Source organism: Grus americana, chromosome 2 (assembly GCF_028858705.1).
Source record: "Grus americana isolate bGruAme1 chromosome 2, bGruAme1.mat, whole genome shotgun sequence".
NCBI lineage: Eukaryota > Metazoa > Chordata > Aves > Gruiformes > Gruidae > Grus > Grus americana.
In genome coordinates, this window is record NC_072853.1 from 65,014,698 (window position 1) to 65,036,958 (window position 22,261).

Below are 22,261 nucleotides of genomic sequence, written 5' to 3' on the forward strand. Positions count from 1 at the left end.
CGTAGGTACCCATCAGCTCACAAGGTGGTACATACGGGAGATGGAGCTTCTCTGACATTAGTGCGATTACATAGTGATCCAGGAGGCTCATCTATTTTGGGCAGTCCAGAGATGCCTCCCAAATGAGGAAAGTGGGAGGTTTTGCCTGTCTTTTGCATGGGCATATTTTGTCATTTGCCTTTTGATAGTGGTTTATTTGCTGTTACTCCAACTAAGAGACTAAAAAGGTCTCCTGATTTAGTAAAAGTATGCAAAATCCTTTCACCTTTCCCCTAATGAGATTAAGAAGAATATAGGTAGACCTGATATCGATGAAGTTCATACCCAGGACACAATGTTTACCAAACACATTTATTTTATAAATGGTAGCTTTACCTCTTTTCTAATTCACTTATTTTTAGAGCTAGGAATTGATTTGTTCAGAGGTAAGAATAGCAGCTTCACCACCAGCTTCAGGGGACTTATACCTGATACGCACTGGTGTAAGCATAGGCAAAATTTCAACCCAGTATCTTGGCTTAAGGGCTGCTTTCCTTCTCCTCCGGGATTTCTGAGACAAGGGACAATTCATAATGTTGCCAAATGAACCCCCTACGAGGAAAGGGCAAGGGGGTCCAGCAGAGCTCAAAGTCTATTACAGCCAGATTAAGTCAGGAATAAGGACTGCACCTTCTGGGTATATTATGTACACCTTCCTGGGCCCCATTTTAGCTACAGGAAAGGGAGACCAGACCAGGCAGCTTCATCTCAACACTGTAAAAAATTGCACTCGTATATGCCCCCACTACCACAGTTCAGATCAGAAAAATAAATAAAAAACCCCTTCACTAACCATTGTCGCAGTTTTTCAGGGGTATGGTAGAAACTCCCAGGGTCTGATACTCTTCTGATTCAGCGCAGAGCCTTATGCTGTGGGGGTTTTTTTATATGCAAACAATCAAAGCTCGCAGTCTGGATTTTTATATTTGTCTCGTAGCGTTCCTCTTCTGTTCACAGAAGCATGGACAAGCAAACCTTTGCCTGGCTCTCTGAGGGCACACAGCCGATGGGCTGCCTGAAACAGCGGTGCCACTGAGAAAAAATACAGCCAAAATTTTCAGCATCGGGATCACCTCACTCATAAACTCCTGACAGATCGAACACACCGGAGCTGGAATTACTGGAAAGATGATGATTTACCTTCAGACTTCCCAACTGCAGCCGACTTTGAATCCTGCCACAAAAGGCAAACAAAAACCCAAGGAAAATATGTGATGACTTTGTGTTTTTCTATGACAACCAACATCATTTATGACCCATTATGTAATGACTCAAGCATTATACATTGAAAAGCTGTCTCAAAAGACATTGTAAATAAACATTTCTGGTTTGCAAACAGGAAGCCAGAAATATTACTGTGGAAGCTGAGAGGATGGGGTTAGATTCTTGAAACACAAGTGATTTGTTTTTTCCTTCCATCTCTCCCAAATTCATGGTACAATCATATTGTTATTAGTTAATGCATGTCATTTTCTCTCCACCCTTATAGCTAAAATATAACTTTAAAAAAAAAAAAAAAAGAACAGTGGTAGAAAGACAGACTAGGTAGATACGAGATGAGGAGGAAAAATGGTAAAAAGAAAAACAGGAGGTTTAAAGTATTTGGGGGTACAGGGATTCAAACCAAGAGCTGGAAGAGTCTAACTTCCGACAGCGGCCCACTGCAGATATTTCAGCAGAAGGCACAAAATCACAAATAAATTTTCCCATGGGGAAGCACCTTCGAATTCCGTATATTGCATATATCAGTTACGTTCTGCACCATGCAGGGGGAGGCCTTTCAGATACATGTAGTCATCTTGACAACAACAAGTGTACCAAAGAGAGGTAATAGCTTTTATTAGCCTAAGTATTTCCGGAAAAAGACAAGTTTGGGGGCTCAAAACTCTTCTTCAGGAATGAAACAAAACCAACAGTCTTCAAGCTAGGTTTTGCTGCTTCTTTTTCAGACCTGAAGAAGTGCCTGTATACTCAAAATTCTGTCTGTTTTTTTTTTTTTTAGCTATGTTTCTCAGTGCAGTAACTATCTCTCTACAAACCCTGCTCGGCTCCTACCCTTAAGCCATAACAACTACTACAGCGCTACTAACTACCTGCCCTTGGCCTGAGTGAAGCAAATTCCCAACAGCAAGAGGTTTTAACTGGCCAAATTGCACTCCTCTCACTGCAGCCCGTGGGGGGGGTAACGCCGCCGACGCCGGCACAGCCCCCCCGGGTCCGGCGAAGCCCGGGCTTCCAGCCGACACGGGAGTCAGAGGAGAGCTCACCACCAGCTTCCACCAGAGCAGGATCAGGCCCTTTCTCCTTTTGACATATTTCAAAACATCCCCTTTTTTCTATGCTAACTGCTCATAACAGTTGCCTGGTCCAGGCATCAAATAAACACTGGCTTTTATATCCCGGCACTGGTGTTATTGTGAAGGAAGTGTTCAGTCAAACAATACCGCTGAACAAAATCTTTTCTCCTACTGATGTTGTGTGACAAATTTTTTTTTTTTTGCTTTAACCTGAATTTCTAACCCATTTTAAACCTGCCATTTTTTCACACATTAATGGGAAGATTTTTTTTTTCTCTCTCTCCTTTCTCTGCTTTTTTCCCCCCCTTCAGTAGATGAACTTTAAATGCAATAGTGTGCTCATCCTGAGTGACCCTGCCTGCTGGGAGTAATTGTCTAGAGGAGAATAGAAGAATCTAAGAGCTTTTGTGCGAGGGAATAGAGAAGACAGACTTTATTATGATTCTGAATCGTAAGCGCGCTCTCTTTTTTTTTTTTCTTTCTGTCTCTCCCTTTTTTTTTTTTTTCAGGTTCTAACAGCTGTTTCCCATCACAACCGGTGTTTGAAAGACACAGCAAAATTGAGTGTATCAGTATCACAATTAGTTTCACAGGCGGCTAATAACTTACTTGCCAGCCATGCCTGATTTAATCAGGACAGTCCTGATTTATGGTTGTTTGTCCCAGTGTCCGATTTTCTCTGCCAGCTCCATCACAAGGAGATGCATGCAGCCTGCTTCTGCGCTCCGTCAGGGCCACCGGTTCACTGCGGTGGGCTCACTGCACCGGAGGGGAAAAGGAGGAGGCAGCTGAAATGAGAAGTCTGGAGTCCTCTAACACAACTTGGGAAACATATTCTTCTTCCTGTGATAAACAGAGAGGCTCACACTGGTGCGGCCGTGCCAGGCTGACTTGTAGGGGCTTGTACATTTATCAAGGTATCTCACAGTGGCCTGCTACCCCCCTCTTCCCTTGTGACCCGGAGGAACCTCCTGGGTTAGGGTCAAGAGGTGATTTTAGCAGCACATTATCTCAAGCCTGCAAGGCCCCGAGCTGCTGCGAGTGAGTCTTCTGTCAATGGTGCCAAATTACGCGTGGCTCATTTTTGCAAAGTGATCTACTGCTGCTGCTCATTGGGGACAGAGCTGAGACCATCCAACTCATTTTTCTTAGGACTGCAAGCTGGTCTGGAGGAAGTCCCAGCAGCGAGAGCCCGGCTCATGCCTTTCTCACTCAGCAACTCTACTCCTTGGAGTTGAAAAAAATGTCTGCGAGAAGCTATTTAACTTATCGGTTGTATCACTTAAAAGACGAGATCTGAGATAGCCTTGCCTACGGATGCAAAAGGGCAGAAAACAGGAAAGGAGAAAACGGGTTCGTAGGAGGCTTTTGGCTAGGGTGGCTATACTGCTGTTCCTCCCACGTAAAGCAAATACAGGCAAATCATTTCCTTGAAGAACACAGAAAAGTAAGCAAAGCTGTGTTATAAACAGGCATCTTAATTAACACCTGCATGGCCCTTCAGGGTGGGTTTCCCCACAGCCACCCGCAGGTTGTTCTCCTTCACATCTCTCTGATCGCTGTCTTTGCCGGGATGGTCACCAGACCAGAGCAGTGACTAAGCCACCGCTGAGCTGAGCCCACTGCCCACTGCCCACCACCGTCTCACTTTACCTTGGGCTCCCCAAGGTAAGGCAAGGTAAAAGGTCTGTCTGTATTCATTGGGTGTCTCTCACCTTTTGGTTCGGTTTGGTTTTGCTTGTATTTCTGAAGTGGAGAGAAGGTTGAGGTCCAAATCCATGGCTGTGGTTTCTAGGTGCCACTACAGTAACGATCACCCTCAGGGATATCTAATTAGCAGAGCTGTAGCACGTTCCTGTCAGAGGGAGCCTGTGCATCGTGATTAAGAGTGTTTTCAACCTGCGAAAAGCGGTTTTCTGCTTTAGTTTGAAAGGTTGTCGTGGAAAATCCCCTGTGTCACCTGTTTTTAAAGATGTGCGTTACACTCCTATAGTTAGCTCTGAAACGTGAAAGACAAGATGGGCCTTGTCATCACCTCCTTAAGTCAGGGATCCAGAATCCTCAGGCCCCCAGTTTGAAAGGGGAGATGCAAGCAGATGCTTTGCACCTTCCTTATATGCGCTGGGGGATCATGCTGCAAGGGCATTGCTCAGGGCTGCCACACAGCCCTGGTCCTTGCCCTCAGGAGCTGACTGTTTGGGTAGAAAGGCAACAACCTCACTGGGAGGCTTGAAAACAAGAGGGTTTTTTTTCTTATTTTCGTCTTTTCTTACTTTATGTATAGCGTTTGGTAATGCACGACAGAGAACACACAGTAATTCAAAGCACAACAACTAACCAAGCTGCAAGAGAGGTTACTGACTAGTTCCCTAGATGACAGGACACAAGCAGAGGCCACAGCACATGGGTTTTTTCCAGCTGGAGGAGTCGAATCTACATTTGCATGCCCCTGTCTCCCTAAGGAGCAAGAATGGGAGCATCTCGTTGCTGATTTCACTTAATTTTAAATAGATTCGAAATGCAAATTTGCGTTCAGGTTTTCCAGCTGAATAAAAGACCGCTTGCACAATACCCTTTACGGGAGGTATTCACGCTGCTTCAGCTGGAACGTTTCGCTCCACCTCTCGGGTTTCCTATCAGCTGTTTCTAGCTGGCCCTCCCTTCAGGATGGGGACATGCCAACTTGCCGTACAGCAAGGACCGGTCTCTCTATATGGTCCCTTATGGGGAACTTAAGCTTTTCCCAGAGGCCTTTGGAGGGGCCTCATGCTCTTTGTTTCAAGCTAAAGGGGACCGAGGCAGTCTGGAAACCTCAGCTGAGGCAGCAGCCTCATTTTTAGATTTTACAGTACTCAGCTTAGGTCCTAAACCAGAACCTGGATCTAACATGTCCACACAAGCAGGTAACCAAGCACGTGGATTTGAGTGCTAACGTCTCCATCCTCTTTCAGAAGGACACGTCATCATTTCCTCATCAAAGGCGGCAGAAAGTGGGACTGGAGTTGCAGTGACTGTGGTAAAAAATCTGCACTTGGGATTACTTCTTGCCGTTCTCTTTTCTTCCTCTGTTTACAAAATGTCAGACCATGTTCAATGGTATCAGCGCAACCCAACCATGATACTCCTTAAGCAGTTAACACACACGCACATACAAAGAGAAAAAGAAAAAGAAAAAGTGACAGTCTATCTGTCTCACTTGGCATGTTTATATGTCCTTCTTAACCATAAAAAAGAAGCCTGTTTACAAAGCAGAGTGTCGGTAACATTGTGTAGAGGAACACTTATCTGAGAAACTTTGATCTCCTCCTGAAGCACCATTACTCTGAGACCGAAGGGCTAATGGCTCTTTGGGTGGGAGAGAAAGTTTTTCAGCAGGAAAAGAAGGAAGTTTATTGTGCTATCTAGTGGACACATTTAGAAAATCCTGCTCCTCAGAAAAAAGTCGTGGCTCTGTCACCGGCAGCCTTATCCCACATCGCACAGGCTGCTGGATGGGGCGGGGTGGGGGGAAGAACAAGACGCTGAGGCCTCCTGTAATGGGGTAGTGGGGAAGTTGTTACTCCAAGGCAGGCCTGCTATCTCACTCATTGAAGTAATGGACATATTAATGGAGCTGAGAGCTAAACCAGACACATAGCCTGCCTATTGGAGCTAACGTTTTCCATTTACAGACTCTGCATTTTACAATACTGATTCACGTATCTAGGTCCTACTCGAGTGAGTAATCGTATTGGCTTCGACGGCACGAGCAGAACATTGGCCTCATCAACAGGAGTAACAATCACTGCCAGGAGAGTGATGGGATCAGATCCTGAAACATCTAGTGATGAGCTATCATTAAAAAATAAAAATACGAATGCTTTTTTTGAAAAGAATTGTGAATTTCTGGGATCCAAAAAGCGGCCTGAAAAACACACATAAGACTCAGGTAGATTTGGTTTCAGATAGGTCAGAAATTCCAGAACAACAACATCATTTACTCCCACTGCCGCTGCAAAACCAGCACAAAATCTTGCCCGATCCTTTTTTACTTTCTAATTTCAAGTTTGCCAGATATCCCTAAGACGCTGAGGTTCACTTGATGCTTTGCTGCAGTCAAAGATTTGGGTATCTCGGATCCTTCCTGCAAGCATATTTCTCTAAAATGTTGGTCAAATTGAAACTTCATAGCACAGACCTTCATCACAAACATAAGCAGCACCTCCGGAGGCTCACACATCACTGCTCTTCGCTTGCATCTGTCCTGCCTCTCTCCATTTTATTTCTCCATACTGCCGCTTGCACTTTTCAACTTCTTATACCTGTCGCCGAGTCCTTCATTCAAAGGCCACTGAAATGCTTAGGAGCCCGTCCAATACCTGCCGCCAGCTTCCGGCCCCGCCGCAGCACTTCTGCCCAGCGAGCCCTGATGGCTTCCTTCGAGGCGCTGAACAACCCCACTAACTAATCTTGTTAAAAATATTCCTTCACTAGCCGGCCTTTGAACGGTCGCGTCTATTGTATAAACGCATATTTCTCTTATAAACATTCCTGGGGAGACAATATAGAGATAGGCTGGAGCTGTCTTTTGCAAGTTGCTTGGCCTGTTGAAACAATTAGCTTGAAAGACGGACTTTAAAAGATGAGGGGTTTGTGCCCGCAAAAGAAAAGCAGCAGCTTCAAAAGAGTGTGATTTATACGAAAGGGAGAAAAAATAAAAGGAAGCAGAGTAGTTAGGCTCATTGAGTTTCCATCCTGTAGTTTCCTTATTTTGCTAGACTCTGAAAGACCGCAGCCAGGCTCTACAGAGCGTGCACATTTGAACCCAGATTTACTAATGACTGATACAGCAATCACAAAAGTTCAGTTTATGTCTTTCTTCTTCCAAAAAACCAAGGCGTTCGTAAGCCACCGTATTTTTTGGTGGGAGACAAATAAGGCAACTGTTATTGCAGGGCATTTAAAATAGATAATACCCTGTTTGGAAACCAAGATGAAGTACCCTTCTATCTGGCATAGCCTTGAAACATTTACAGAAAGCCTTTTAACGGAGATTTAGTGCATGTATAATAATAACACAGAATTTGGTACCCTCTAGGAAAAAACTGCCCGGTGCCCCTTTAACAGCCACAATTACAGCACAAGTTGTTATACCTAAAGTTAATAAACCCGAATTAAGGTTCTGAATAAACTTTATTAACCATCAGGAGCTGGTGTCTTCTCCCCCTTGCAACTGTCCAACAAGCACCAAAGCCCCTCTGTTTATCCCTTGGTTTACCTTTCCTGGGGCACGCAGCCAGCTCTGAAAGCCCTGGCTGTGACTCAGATATACTGGGGCCGAGCCAAAAAAGTATAAAAAAAAAAAGTAAAATAAAATAAATAAAAAGTAAAATAAAATAAATAAATAAAACAAAATAAAATAAAATAACCCCCAATTAATATAAAATAAAAACAAAAAAACCCAACCCAAACCAAAACCATAACCAATCCAAACCAAACCAACCAAACAAAAATAAAATAAAATAAAATTTAAAAATAAAATAAAATAAAATTTAAAAATTAAAATAAAATAAAATAAAATAAAATAAAATAAAATAAAATAAAATAATAAAACAACACAACACAACACAAACCGAGACAACACAAACCAACACAACACAAGGGATTTTTCCTCGCCTGGCCGCTGCTGAGCCCTGCCGAGAGCCGGGGGTTGCGGCGGGCGGGGGCAGGCTGGCGGGGCGCGGAGCGGAGCGGAGCGGCGGCAGCCGAGCGGCGCGGGCGACACCGTGTGGCCGCAGGCGGGAGCACCCCCCGCCGCCCGCACCCGCGGGAGGGCCGCGGGGATTTCGGTGGCGGAGGCCCGGGTGGGCGCTTCCTGCCCCCTCTCGGCCACCCACCCCTGTCCCCGAAGTGCCCGGGGACAGGAGGTCGGTTCTTTGCTTTGAAACCCAGAGGTATCGGTTAAATGAGTGTTGGAGGAAGAACGTGCCGTAAAATAACTTTCGGTGCAGGCGAGGAAGACATTTGCCTTTGCGCTCCATTTTAGGCAGTCGCGGGCAGGGGAGCCAGGAGGGCGATTTGCATTTTTGAACCAAACTGCTTAAGAAAGTGGGAGGAGACGAAGGCAGCACGCTCCAGTCTGTGCTTGTGCAGTTTCTGGGTCAGATGTCCTCGTGGGGAGATGGCTTTATTTAGACAGAGTAGGTGATGATGAGATATCATTTCTTGGGCCAACAGAATTACAATGCATGTGGTTTGGGCCTCTACAAGTCTGTCCTCAATTATTTTTGTTTATTTTGGTGCTTCCCCAAGTCTTTCAGATAGAGTGTCTTCACTCATGTTTTTTTGTGCTTTCAGGAACAGGGACAAGAATCCAAAATCCAGGCCTGGTCTGACAGCACATCCCTGTGCCAAAAAGGCCAAAGCGGTTGTAATTGCTGTCAGAAACTAGCTTTCAACAGGCCCCTGCGAGCAGAGGCAGCGAAGAAAAAACAATTCTTCCCTTCCTTGCCCCCCAAAATGCTGGTGAACTGATCCACCGACAGAGGAGGGCCAGCAGTGGAAGGGGCGTGCTGTGGAGCCATGACCTCTGCTAATGGACCTCCTGCTTTCGAAGCTGTTCAGTACTGCCACCTGTTCTCCCCAGAGACGTTAAATAAACAAAGCCAAAATATTACAAAGCTTTGTAATGTAGCTGCTCTCACAGGTACAAAAGGAGGCTAGATGCTTCCTTCAGGGTATGTTAAATCTGAAGTATATAAACATTTCGTGCATGATGGTGAGTGTCCCATTAACCTTTCCCCCTGCTAAACACCATGGGAACATTTCAGGTTCCTGAACATAGATTTCTAGCTCTAATTTAGATGCTGTGGGCTTTCCAAAATACCTGCATGACCTAAAAGAGTTGATATACGAGCTGCAGAAGATCCACATCTTCCCAGAGAAGTGGCTGATTGCCAGGTGGGATAGTCAAGAACATCTAAAATGGCACTAGAAACAGATGTTTAGGTAGCTTTATCTCACCCACGTATCCAGCTTTTTTGCCTTGTACCTTTGTTAGGTACAGACACTCAAGAAGTCTTTAAACATCCTCTGTACACAGCTGAAAAGAATACAGGTGGAAAATCACCAAGAATCAGGTAGTATTTGAATTAGGACAAGTGCAGGCTAGGAAGTCACTGGCGTTACAGTGGTGGATGCTGCACCTCTGCGTTCATGCTCAAAGACTTTAGCACAGATTTTGCTTGCAATGGGAAAATCTTCACCCCAAATTTATAACCCGTTGCCATTAGCCCTGAACTGACCTTATTAGTTTGGTGGAAGATGCATACCCAGCTCCTGGCCATCCAAACCTCATCTCAAGCAGTGGACAGCAGAAGATTGTCCACCTGTAACCAGGTCAAACAAAGCACCCAGTGTCCATCCAAACCCTCTTAGTACCTCTCTGTTGTTAGACAAGTTTTAAGGGCAGAAGGGAAGTCACTTTCACACCAGCAAAATGTATGATGAGATGACTGATCACAAAATTGGAAACAAGGTCACAAAATAGAAAAAATAATGAAGAGTATTTATAGATATGGCCTTTCAGAACAGAGCTCTTAAGATACAATGTCTAGGTGTATAACGGGGAAAGTCATGTCATCTTAGGATCAGTGCAGAGAAACTATTGAAGCATCTTCTTAAGAACCATGGCTTTCTTCCTGGCTTATCCCTCAATCTAAGGAAATATCTTCAGTGAGAGCTTAAATCAACAGATACACAGAAAAGAGACCATTCTTAAGCCTACTAGGAGCCATGGCACCTTTCTTCTCCTCCTCCCTGTTAAAGCAAGAAATGTCTGGTGCCAGGAATAATGCAACTACAGCTCTATTTCTGTCACCTGGAGGAAAGAGGCTTCTTTCTCACTGTGGTAGTTCAGCTTCACCTGAAATCTGGTTCACTCCTCTTGCAACATAAATGGAGCAAGAAGATTCTCAAACCTCACTCACAGATTCGATTTAGGTAATGCTTTTTTCTGCTAGTTGCAATACTTCATAGTCATGTATCTTAAAAATTAATGATTATATCAAACCTATACATATAAAATTTAACATAAAATGATAACACCATAGTTAGCGGGTTGCCTCCAGCATAGCAAAGAAGCCAAGCATGACACAAAAATATTCTGAATGCCCAAGGTAGGAATAGATGTGTTTGTGTTAAACACAGCTTATTTTGGGGAACTCTTAAAATACCCTTGCTGTACATATGTTAAATGCACATTTATCATTAATCTCTGAAAACTGGTGCCCGCTGTTCCGTGCTACAGCTCTACCTTTGCATGCTGGAAGCAGCCACTGGAGATGTATGATATGTTTTGTCTAAGGCTATACATAGCATGGCACTTTTGGGCTTGCATTGTGTCCCTTGGACATAATATGGTGTAGTACAATACAATATTGTAAGAAAGACTAATATAACAACTTCTATTATTATAGCTGAATTTAAACTGCCTTCCCTGACTGGTGACTGCTCTATTGAGTGGCCCGACAGCAAATTCTTCCAGTTTATGCCATAATATGAAAGGAGAAGCAAGTTTCAGGACCTAAAAATACCACAGAGCCACTGATTTTGCATTGGTGTGTGTGGATCCATCAGGAGCACAGCTGTCTGTTGTGTGTGGTGTTTTGCAGCACTCTGATAACTCAGATGTTGGGATTCTTGCAGAAGGACTTCACTTCTGCTGGAAAAAGCACCTGGAGGTGGTGCTGGTGGCCTGGGAAAGTGGAGATACCCCTGCCATGAGACTTCTCTCCCTTTCTTGAGGCTGCTGACACTGACCCTATGGTAGACTGGTCTACTTTGATGTGCTCCTGGGTAGAGAGGACTGTTGCCAACTGGAAGAAGACAACAACATTGTCCATTCCTTTTTCTCCTCTCTCCCAAAGCAGAAAGGTCACAGAGATGTGAGTGCCTCATCTCTTTGGAAAGAGATTGGTGAAGGCCAGGGAAAAACACTAGTACTACAAATACCAATGTAGTATCAGCACTCAATAGCTTTGATATCACAGACAAAAGCAAAATGTTGATGTGATAGCAGTACCTCACCTCCCACATGTTACTCTCCATTTCAATGTCCAGTATGGGAAGAAGGGCCACTGAATGTTCTCCTGTATGCAGGATTTTCAAAAGTGGTTTTTCAGCTTACCTGGAAGGTCTCAGAGGAATTGGTTGAAACCCTGGAGGTCACTTCCTTCAAGAGAGCTGGAGCAACCCTTTCATTTCAGTAACTGGTCTTCTCACTCACAGCCTGCCTAAATTTCTGTTCTGGGCTTGAAACAATCTCATTTGACACAGGAGCTTTCAGGCAGTCTGATGAAATCAACTCCCTATTGATAGATTTGTGGCAGAGAACCAGATGATGAGATATTTACTCTTTAACTCTATCTGTGTCTCAAAGTAGTGTCCAAAGTTATCGCAATGCAGCTACATCACTAAATGGCTTACACTGGTCTTTCAATCCCATTGCTAAGAAATGTCTAGTTACCCATCAAAGGAGAGGGCTGCCTATTTAAGTATGGGAAGAGAGCTTTAGGAGACTAGTAAAGTGAGAGTACCATGGTTTAATCCCAGCTGGCAACTGAGCACCACACAGCTGCTTGCTCACTCCCTCCCTGGTGGGATGGGCGGGAGAATCAGAAGAGTAAAAGTAAGAAAACAGCACATTCTTCACCCCTTATTCCATACCATTTATGTTATGCTCAGGACCCACACTATCCAATAGATCCTCATTAACCACCACCCCCCCTTCCCATCCTTTGATATAATACACAGATATCGTTCCCTTAGTCTATGGACCACCGTTTTAAAATGTCTGTAAAATATCCACATATGTCCACAAAATGTCCATTAAGTTCATTTAGCCCATGACTTTGGGCTCCATCTGTTATGGTGGTCACTCAGGACAGGAGAGGTGGTGTGTTACATGGAGTTACTGGGCACCAAAACCAGCTCAGGTCACTGCTGCACTTGCCCTGCTTCTTGTAAGGCTTGTCCTCCATCGGTTCAGGTGGTTCCTGCTATAGTAATTCCTACAACATGCAACTCAAATCCCAGGTCACAACAATTTAAAGGTATGTCCATTACAATCTCCACCCCTGGTCCCTTTGGACCACACCATAGGGTTTAACATCGTGATGAACTCCTCCCCTTGCCCCTGCTCCGGCTTGGACGTACCCACAGACTGCAGTCCCTTAAGGGTGTACCTGCTCCAAGTGAAGCCTTATCCATGAGCCACAGTCTCTCCAGGGGTATACCTGCTGCGGCATAGACTTATCCACAGCCACAGTCGCTTCGAGGTGCACCTGTTCCAGCATGGCCTTCTCCATGGGCCACAATGCCTTCAGAGATATACCTGCTCCAGTGTGGCCTTGCCCACAGTCACAGTCCCTTCAGAAGTAAACCTGATCCAACGTGTCCTTATCCATGGCTGCAGTCCCTCCAGGGGTGTACCTGCTCTGTCATGGGCTTATCCATGGCCACAGGCTTTGGCATGCTCCAGCATGTCCTCATGCACAGCCACTGATGCTTCAAGGTGTACCTGCTGCAGCGTGGACTTATGCTTATCCACAATCCCTTCAGAGGCATACCTGCTGTGGCACAGACATAACCACAACCACAGACACTTCAAGATGTACCTGCTCTGGTGTGGACTTATTCACAGCCACAGACACTTCAGGGTGTCCTGCTCCCACGTGGACTCATCCACAGGTCACAGTCCCTTCGACTCAAGTTCCCACTGGGGTTCCAGCGGGTCCAGTCCAGCAGCACAGAAACAGCAGCGATGCCCTGGCCGTCGGCCAGCCCAGGCGCATCACCATTGCTGTTATCAGAATGTTCCCAGGCCCAGCACAGTCAGATGATCAGCAGTACAGCAGTGCAGAGAGCAGCGAAAGCAAAAAGCAGCCACTAACGAGCACTGGACTCGCATATACAGTAAGGCAAGCAAGGCCCATGGCAAGCACAGGAGCCTGCCGATTAATAGCTAAACAGCAGTAACAACTATAAATTTGATCTAGCACATTCCAATCAAACCTGTCGTTATCTCAAACCCTTCAAGCCCCACCTTGGGTGCCAAAAAGGACCCCAGCTGAGCCCCACGCAGCCACTCACTCACTCCCCCCACAGCGGGATGGAGAAGAGAATCAGAAGGGTAAAAGTGAGAAAATTTGTGGGTTGAGATAAAGACAGTTTAATAGGGAAAGCAAAAGCCACATGCGCAAGCAAAGCAAAACAAGGAATTCATTCCCCACTTCCCATGGATAGGCATGAGTTCTGCCATCTGCAGGAAAGCAGGGCTCCATCATGTGCAACAGTTACTTGGGAAGAAGACAAACGCCATCACTCTGAATGTCCCACCCCTCCTTCTTCTCCTTGGCTTTATATGCTGAGCATGACATCATATGGTATGGAATGTCCCTTTGGTCAGTTGGGGTCAGCTGTCCCAGCTGTGTCCCCTCCCAACTCCTTGTGCACCCCCAGCCTACTCACTGGTGGGTGGGGTGAGGAGCAGAAAAGACCTTGGCTCTGTGTAAGCACTGCTCAGCAGTAACGAAAACATCCCTGTGTTATCAACACTGTTTTCAGCACAGATCCAAAACATAGCCCCGTACTAGCTACTGTGAAGAAAGTTAACTCTATCCCAGCCAAAACCAGCACCCAGAGTTAGTAAACCAAAGTGGAGAAAATGTTACAGGGCAAGGACCCTTCCAGGAGCCTGGCAAATCTGGAATTGTCTCCCATTCCTACGGAGGGAACCTCAGCTGTGGCACCTCCGCTGTCAACGCTGAATGTACACCATGGACATCTTCATGTAAGGAAGTCCTGCAGCTAAAGAAGTCCCTCAGCTACTGAGAACTGCATCAGTGAAAGCCAACATACTGACTCTAACTGAAGACTTACTGGATGCCAGTTCAGACCGCAGCACTACCAACACGCAACTTAATACCCCTCATACTTTGTGATGACTTGAGCTTCTTTGGCAAATTCAAAGACCGTGTATTCCAAAAGTGTCAAAAACACGAACAATTGTGCCATCTGAGGAAGGAAAAATTATACACTGTGTACAGGTACAAAAGAAACCAGTGTTCTTGACCGCAGCCATTACCTTGCGAGTAGGTACAGCCCAGAACGTAGCAGGATATAAAGGCAGTCCTAGTTCCATGGTTGAGAAAAGTTTCGCTAGTTCTTCTAACTCATCTGAGCATTTGGTTTCATGTAATTAAACATGCCAAAAGAAAAAAAAAAATAGTCCTTTGTCAAATTGACAGTTAAGCCCTGACTTAAAACCATAACCTCAAGTGTGTTCAAAGCTGAAAATCCAATCTGGCTGACATTTTGTCTTTTAACACATGCCGTCATAACCCAAAATTAAAGGCAGTGCTTATATTGCACCAAGCTAAATCGCTCACACTTTGGAAACTTTGGCATGTAAAGGAAGCATAGAGCAACATAAAGATGGTGTCAGACCGAATTTTCAGCCTCCTTTTCTTGGTGTTTTGAATTTTACTCAGACCTTCAAGGTTATATACATTTCATGGTTTAATTTCTGTTATTCCCTAAGGCACTGGTGCATATTTACCCACTAACTATAATAATTCCTTTGAAACAAAATAATTTATAATAGGCATATTATCATGCTTTTAAATTTGTTGTGATCTAATCAGTAGGTACATATTTAGGAAATCTAAAATCCTTTCAAGACTTTTACCTTGAGACAGGCTAAGAATGCACAATGAATAAACACACATTCATAACAGTTCACATTTTGGTAAGGTAATCCGTTCTCCAAAGCAAGCAAATATATATAATAAAGTTAATTGAACATTAGCCCCCTTTCAAATCTTAACTGCACTGCTTGCTTAAAAAAGAAGAGTTTGCAGAAATGTTTTTGTAAATCAAAGGCATTTTCAAACTGCAGACACAGAGAGAAATGGGAATAGCCAGGTTTGGCTGGATTGTCACTTAGGCATGATTTTGAGTTTACAGATTTAAGTCAGAATCCATATGCGACTTAAATAAAGAGTGTTTTCTCCCTGTTGATGGCCAAACTGCAGGAGTTTGTTTTACCTCAAAGTCAGAAGACTGCCTTATCACCATATCATGTATCAAAACCACTTTTTGGTGGTTTGATGGGTTTTCCTGTAGGTTGGGTGAACTCTGAGGCAGCTCCCACCCCTGTTAGGTGGAGCTGTATCAGCGTAACAAAGTCATGGCACAAGTTGACGCACCGCACCACTTCTGCTCAGAACAGGCTTTCTGTAGTAGTGCTATGCCAGCCCAAATGTACACTGTTCTGCTAAGGCATTAATGATGATAAATAAGTAACTACAGCTGGGCAAGTAGGTGACTAGAGTTGGAAAATTTGGTAAAGTGATACTATGGCGGTTTGATATGATGAACGGCCATATTCACTTCTTTCATGTCATGGGATACAGACTTCACGCTTCAGTGGATGAACCTGGGCTGTGACTAGTGTGAGGCAGAGAAACTTTGTGACTGCAGTGAGAATGTTTATTACTGTTTACAAAAAAAAAAAATTAACAAAATATGTTCTCCCAACATTCCCTACTGAAAGAAGTCTCTTACACCAACGTCTCATAATTAAACAATACTCAGACTGTGTCAGTACCTTTTCTTAAACCTCCACTTGCAAAGACCTGCTAGGATGTCTGGCAGTCATGCTATTTTTTGAATGTAAATTTCTAATTGTAATGACTGCAAGTTAAAGCTTGAAAATGTGAACACTGGCGATTAAGGTGCCACTAGATAAGTAAAATAAACCCAAATCTTTGCAGGTTTTAAATCATTTCTGTAATCTTTGCATGTCTTCCTCCTTATCACCTTAATCCAAATAATTCTTTTCAAACTATTCTTCTCAAACACACACCTACACAGCACATGATTTTTTTATTCTTCTTTAGAAGCACAAGAGTTTGATACTCACCAAAAAAAAAAAAAAGGTAGGCTAGAAAGTAGACATTTCTGATTAAATTAGCTAAGTGCTTGGTGAATATTTCCCTTATGTAGTGAAGATTAAAACACAGGGGTCGGTAAAGGTGATTCTTTGAAATTTACCGAAAAACTTCCAATTTAGTAGTTTGATTTTCTAGACATTTGGTGTAAGTGATATATTTTGCCTATTTAATCCATGCTTCATAACACAGAAGAAGAATCTAAAGCAAAATTCCTTTTTGAAAGCATCCCACCATTCACACCATCCCACACTTCCTCATGCACTGAGCTGCCCCTGGTTGGTTCATCCCTGAGATGCCATGCTCAGCAAGGAGAAGAAAGCAGCTTAGAGAAGGAGTTGATAGGTTTTGGTGTTACGCAAACTTTTATGGCACTCTTCAGGGCTATACTAGCACCTAAATGTTGGGGGGGTAGGAGGGCTGTAAAGAAAACAGGGGAAGAAGAAGAGGCAGAGGACAGCAAGCTGATGGATTAGGGGGAAAAATTTGGAGAAAGAAGGACTGCTCCATGACTCTCACCCATGGTTCCACTCTGGTTACCTAGATTTCAGATGTAGACACGGTTATGGCTGCCTCCATCTTGAGGTGTTTCCTACTATCCTGAATAAATAAACCATGTGACAGGTAAAGTGCCTTTCTATAGCGGTATCAGATTGTCAGCCTAAAGCAAAGGACCTTTCTCCTCTTGGCATCAGTGAGAGTTTTTCTTGGTTTTTTTCAGTAGGCAGTAATAAGGACCTCATTAAACTCTAATCAAAGTCCACTGAAACTTAGATGGACTTTGGGTAAACCCTTCAGTGATGAAATGAAATACAGATAGATAAGCAGATAGACAGATATAGACAAAACAGCAAGGTTTTGGCTGGGATTTAAACTTTCAGTACAGATGGTTGCTTCCAGGTTAAACACATAAGCAAATGTTCCCCCCCACCCCCCCCACCCCTCCTTCTTCTGTGCAGCCCTGTGGGATAGGGCATAGCCTAACCTTACTCCAATTTCTCTGTTTTCAGCTGCTGAGGGACAGTGAACAGATCAGGAAGCCTGTTATTCCAAATCCGAAATTCCAAGTGCATTACTTGTTCAAATTAAGGCATGTGATACTGTTTTAGTTCATTGATTTGACAACTGTGACATTTAAAACAATGTTTCTGATACAGAAACTGCTGGAAAAGCAAATGAAAAATGTCCCAAAAGCAAACCATTGTGGAAAGTAAGCACAGCTGGCCCCTAATTCTTTAATAAATTGGAATGAATATTCCCAGAACAGATTTTCAGTATTTAGCCATGTTTTTAAATTGCAAGACTTCTGAACTTGCATGACACCTGGAAAACATACCATCCTCACTCTCTGCCCAAACTGAGTATCTCAAGAACTTTTCTTGTCTGTACGAAAGAAAAGCCTCTAAGCTCAAGCATGATTATCCCTATTTTTAAAGCATAAAGTTTAAAGCTTAATACACAGAATTTTGAAATAATTTAGGCACCCAAAGGTGCCTTTTAAAATGTTCTCGATTATCTGCCTGCATTTCTACTTTCTGCCTTTCCATCTCCTGTCTTCTCTTGTCCCATTGTCTCCGTTTCCAGCCTGTCTTACTTTACTTTCCTCCAAATGTCAGACTAAAACCCACTTCACTTCTACTTTCCTCACCTACATCTCAGCACGTTGACCATACCTTTGCCTGGGTTTCCAAGACCATTAAAATGCACGCAAACAGTCAGTGAGGGATGTTGTTGTACAGCTTGATCATGTAAGCAACAATGGTCTAGAGTACCTGTAAGGTGCAAAGGAACCATAGAAATAGGTAGCAGGAAAAAAAAAATCGTGATGTTTTCATTCCTCCTAGGTGAAGGAAGAGCTTGGCACGGAAGCCCAGTTTTTGCACTCTCTTCCAGCCCAATTTGTTGGCCAGTCTGCTCTTCCTTCCCCACTCATCCATGAGGAGTTGAAAAGGGCAGAACCCAAGCAGCACGAAATGGGAGCAAGACTTGTAAAGACAATGAAAGAAAATGAATAGACATAGGTAAAATAATCCTAAAACAATGACAGCTCTCTTTATTGTAAAAACCGAGATGATAAAACGGATAGTAAAACTTTTAATCGCCTCTTTACTGCATTATGCAAGACTGCTGCTCTCAGGGTCCTGCAGTCGAGTCGTGGCCAGGCTGAGCAGGTTTTTTAGAGTTTCATTCTTCATCTTCAGATTTCAGGAATGAAAGGATTGTTCCTAGGAGAGGAAGTTAAAATTTAAATTGCCCAATTTCTTTCTTAGGCTGGCATAAACCAAAAGTATCAGTTGAGTTAGGTGGGTTGGAAAGAGTTGAAAATCTGGTCTGTAATCTCTAAAGGAAAATGCATTTCTATTGTACATTACTAATTAATTTGTGTTGCCTCCATTATACGACCATAGGAAGGGAAGAGAAAATAAAAAGTTCAAAGTATTATATGAGGTCACGTGTTCTCTTTTTGGAGCATCAGTCAGTCCTCAGTCCCAAAATAAGGTCCTCCAAGGCTGCAAAGGACTCCAGCTTTAAAGGAATCCCATTATTGTGGCCAGAAGCCCAGAGTCCCACCAGCTGACCAGGAAAAAAGGGCAGACTTCCACTACAAACCTGTCAAACTTGAAACATTTCCATGAAGTGTTTCAGGTTAAACTAATCATCCATTTTTGCGTTTTGTCCTGGCTCTACTCAGCTGGCCTGTAGCAGTGCCAGGAGGTTTCTGTAAGTGAAGAACAGGAAAGCCTGAATCAACACCTTCCAATTTTAGATACAGATGATCCATGAAGCCCTGTCAGAATCTGGCCTGAGGGGGTGTTCCAGCTCTTCATTTGCCGTTTATAATTTTTCCCCCTACATTTATTTCAAAAACACAATCTTTCTCCTCTTTTAGTCTTGGATACATTTCATGAACTGTATGTCGGCTGCCAGTCCTGCTGACTGACTGATGAAGCCTGCATCTATTTCTAAATTAAAGCTGAGAGCAGACTACAGCATGTCTGAGCCAGGCTGGGATGAGAGGGATGCTTGAATGAGAGGGGTGCTTGAGGTAGAGAAGGGACAAGTCAGAGATTTAGGCTCTCTGCTTGTTCTTGGGTTGATGTTTTGGGATAGACCGCTCTGTCCTTTACTAATCAAAGAGGAAAAAAATTACCACTCGTCCTGCTGCTCCGCTGCTGCATGACACAGGAACCATGGCAGGAGAAGAAGGAGAGGAAGGAGCATCCATCCACCCTGTAGATCCTGGAGCCCACAGCACAGTGTTGTGCCCAGGCTATGCTGCTGCCTCCCGACAGCAGCCCTCCTGGGAGCACAGGGAGCTCCGGGCTGCTGCTGTTATGTCTGACAGAGCTGGTAGGCAAACTAAGATGGATTTGAAACTTCTCCTCCTAACACGGGTGGAAAAAAGATTAAAACAAATGGGCAACAGGTTGGCTAATAGCGCTGGTACAATCACTGGCAATAGCAGCAGTAATAGAGTCAGCCTTGGAGCGAGCTGTGGAGTGGTGATGTTACTTTATTCTTAGTAATGATCAGTGTTAACTAATATTTGTCTGCTGAATGCCTACAGGTCCTTGTCAAGGATCAGGCCCCCACTATGGCTGGCTCTGAATACAACCTAATAAAAAGCCGCTGTCCTCTGCAGCTTGAAGTCGAAGCACAAGTCAAAAGACAATAAGTGAATTCTGCGAAGAAACAGGTGGACCCCAGGGTAAGAATGAGACAAATGTGTGATGACATGGCCTGAAAGTGGCCAAACAGTTACATGCAAGAGGATGAGAAATGCAGCTATTTCTGTTAATTTGAAGAGTCCCTTGGACAGTCTATCCAAGTTAAAGTTGCCAGGTCTTTTGATGCTTTTTCGGAGTTGAAGTCCCCCTCCTGGTAAGCAGCTGTCAGGGAGGCAGGGAAGAGGTAGCCTCTTCTCTCGAGGTGACATGAAGTGAATGTGGGAGCAGCAATGTTGATACCTAAGGCTAACTCTCTGCACATAGTCCATTTGAACTGCATCTTCCAGAAGCCAAACCAGACTTTCCAGGCAGCTAATAAAAGGGATTTGTCTTCCGTACAAACCGGCTGCTGCCAAATGGCCACTGCAGACTGAGCAACCGGTCCTTCCGCAGCCTCGTGCTCTTCAGAAAATAATGATGGCTCCACTGTCTCTGCTGACCAGCTCTGTACCGAAAAGGGAAAGGCTGCATACATGTAATAGGAGCTCAGAGACCATGGTAATGAGTATGGTATAAAAAATGATAGATAGGTGGATGGACAGATATCTCTTTATCATTTCTCTGAGCCATCCAATTTCCCCAGGCACGGAGTACACCCTGGAGATTTGGGTTTAAGGCAGAGAAAGCTTTACACGATGGATTGAGTGTTGTGTAAATATGTAAATAAAGAATAGCTCTTTAATTTTTTATGAGGAGTGCATTTTAAAGCCCTGCTTTGGCCTCCTTACTCAGGCAAAATTGCCACCTAACAAAATGGCAGTCATACCTGAACAAACATAACTATGATCTGCACATAAAACATCTGTATTAAAAATTAACTAATGAAAAAATATTTGGATAATATTAAGAAAAGGAAAAAACTTGTGCTTGAACATCAGGCGAAAGATTCCTGGGGTCTGAAGTACATTAGGCTACAGAAGATTCTTTTCATAGGCCACATGCTGCATGCTCACATGCACAAATCCCAAATAAACAGGCTTTGCACGGGGAAGCTAACAGGGTTCGGGGGCAAGCGGAGTGTCAGAGCCTCCCTACCGCCACGTGTGACGTGTCTCGAGGCAGTCTGTGTGCAGCGGCGTGTCGTGGTGCCACCATACAGAGCCGAGCTTTTCAGCAGCAAGAATGGGACCTAAGCATCCCAAAGATGCCGGGCCTTCCATCTGCCTACTGGGCAGGACTGTCAAGAAAGCCTGAGATGGGGCTTAAGCACACAAGTTCCTGAACTGGAAGGTGCAGTCCCCCGCTAGCAGAGGGAGGTGGAGGGCTAATATCCCCCCAGCACTGCCTTGGGCTGGCTGTGGGGTGCTGGGTCCCTACGGCACATCTGCACCCAGCGTCTCCAACAAACAGCCTGTGCCTCGACGCGCTGCCTCGGGGATCTCTGGCGTGACCCTGGGTTTTGTGGTTAAGCGTACCATCACACGACTGGTTTCCTCTGCCGTGACAGCGTCCCCGCACAATCCCTCTGCGGCGCTGTGGTCAGAGGACCCGCATGGCTCAGCTCCCCGCTGCGCAGGGCAGCCAGCACGCTCCTGCCTGCCCATCTCCCTGCATCCTGGTCTGCCCTTGCACACTGAAGCAGGGAAGGGAAGGGAGCCCAGCAAAGCAATAAAAGACACATTGCAAGTGATTTACATGAAGGGTGGGCAAGGCAAAGCAATGTATGTGACTGGGAGCTATCCTGAGCTGGTAGGAGCACAGACAAGACCTTCCGCTCATAATTGCTCTATTCCCCCTCCAGGATCTCCGGCAAGATGTGATAAGTTTCACTGATTGATCACCATCATTCAAAAGAAATCCTTTTTTTTTTTTTCTTTTCTTTTTTTCCCAGAGCTCTGGTTCTGGTTGCGTTGAAAAGAAAAATCTCAGAGCTCTTTTCTTGCAAAAAGTCCAAGTGTAACTATCATCCATGAGGAGAGACTCTCTGCCATTAAAAATATCCTTGTTTTGTTCATACCACCAAAGACACAGTGTTCTGCCTAGCTAAAGGTCACAAAACAGCAGAAATTTGAATGCTTCTACCAGCAAGCCAAGAGATTTCACATAAAGCCTGTAACCCATTCAGTAAGCATACATACATGCATACATACAGATGTTTATACACACACACACGCACACATATGATGAAGGAGGAAATGTTTCCTTTAATAACATGACCTTGTTGTGTGGTAGCACTGTTTAAGAAAGGGGTTATTAATGAAGTCAG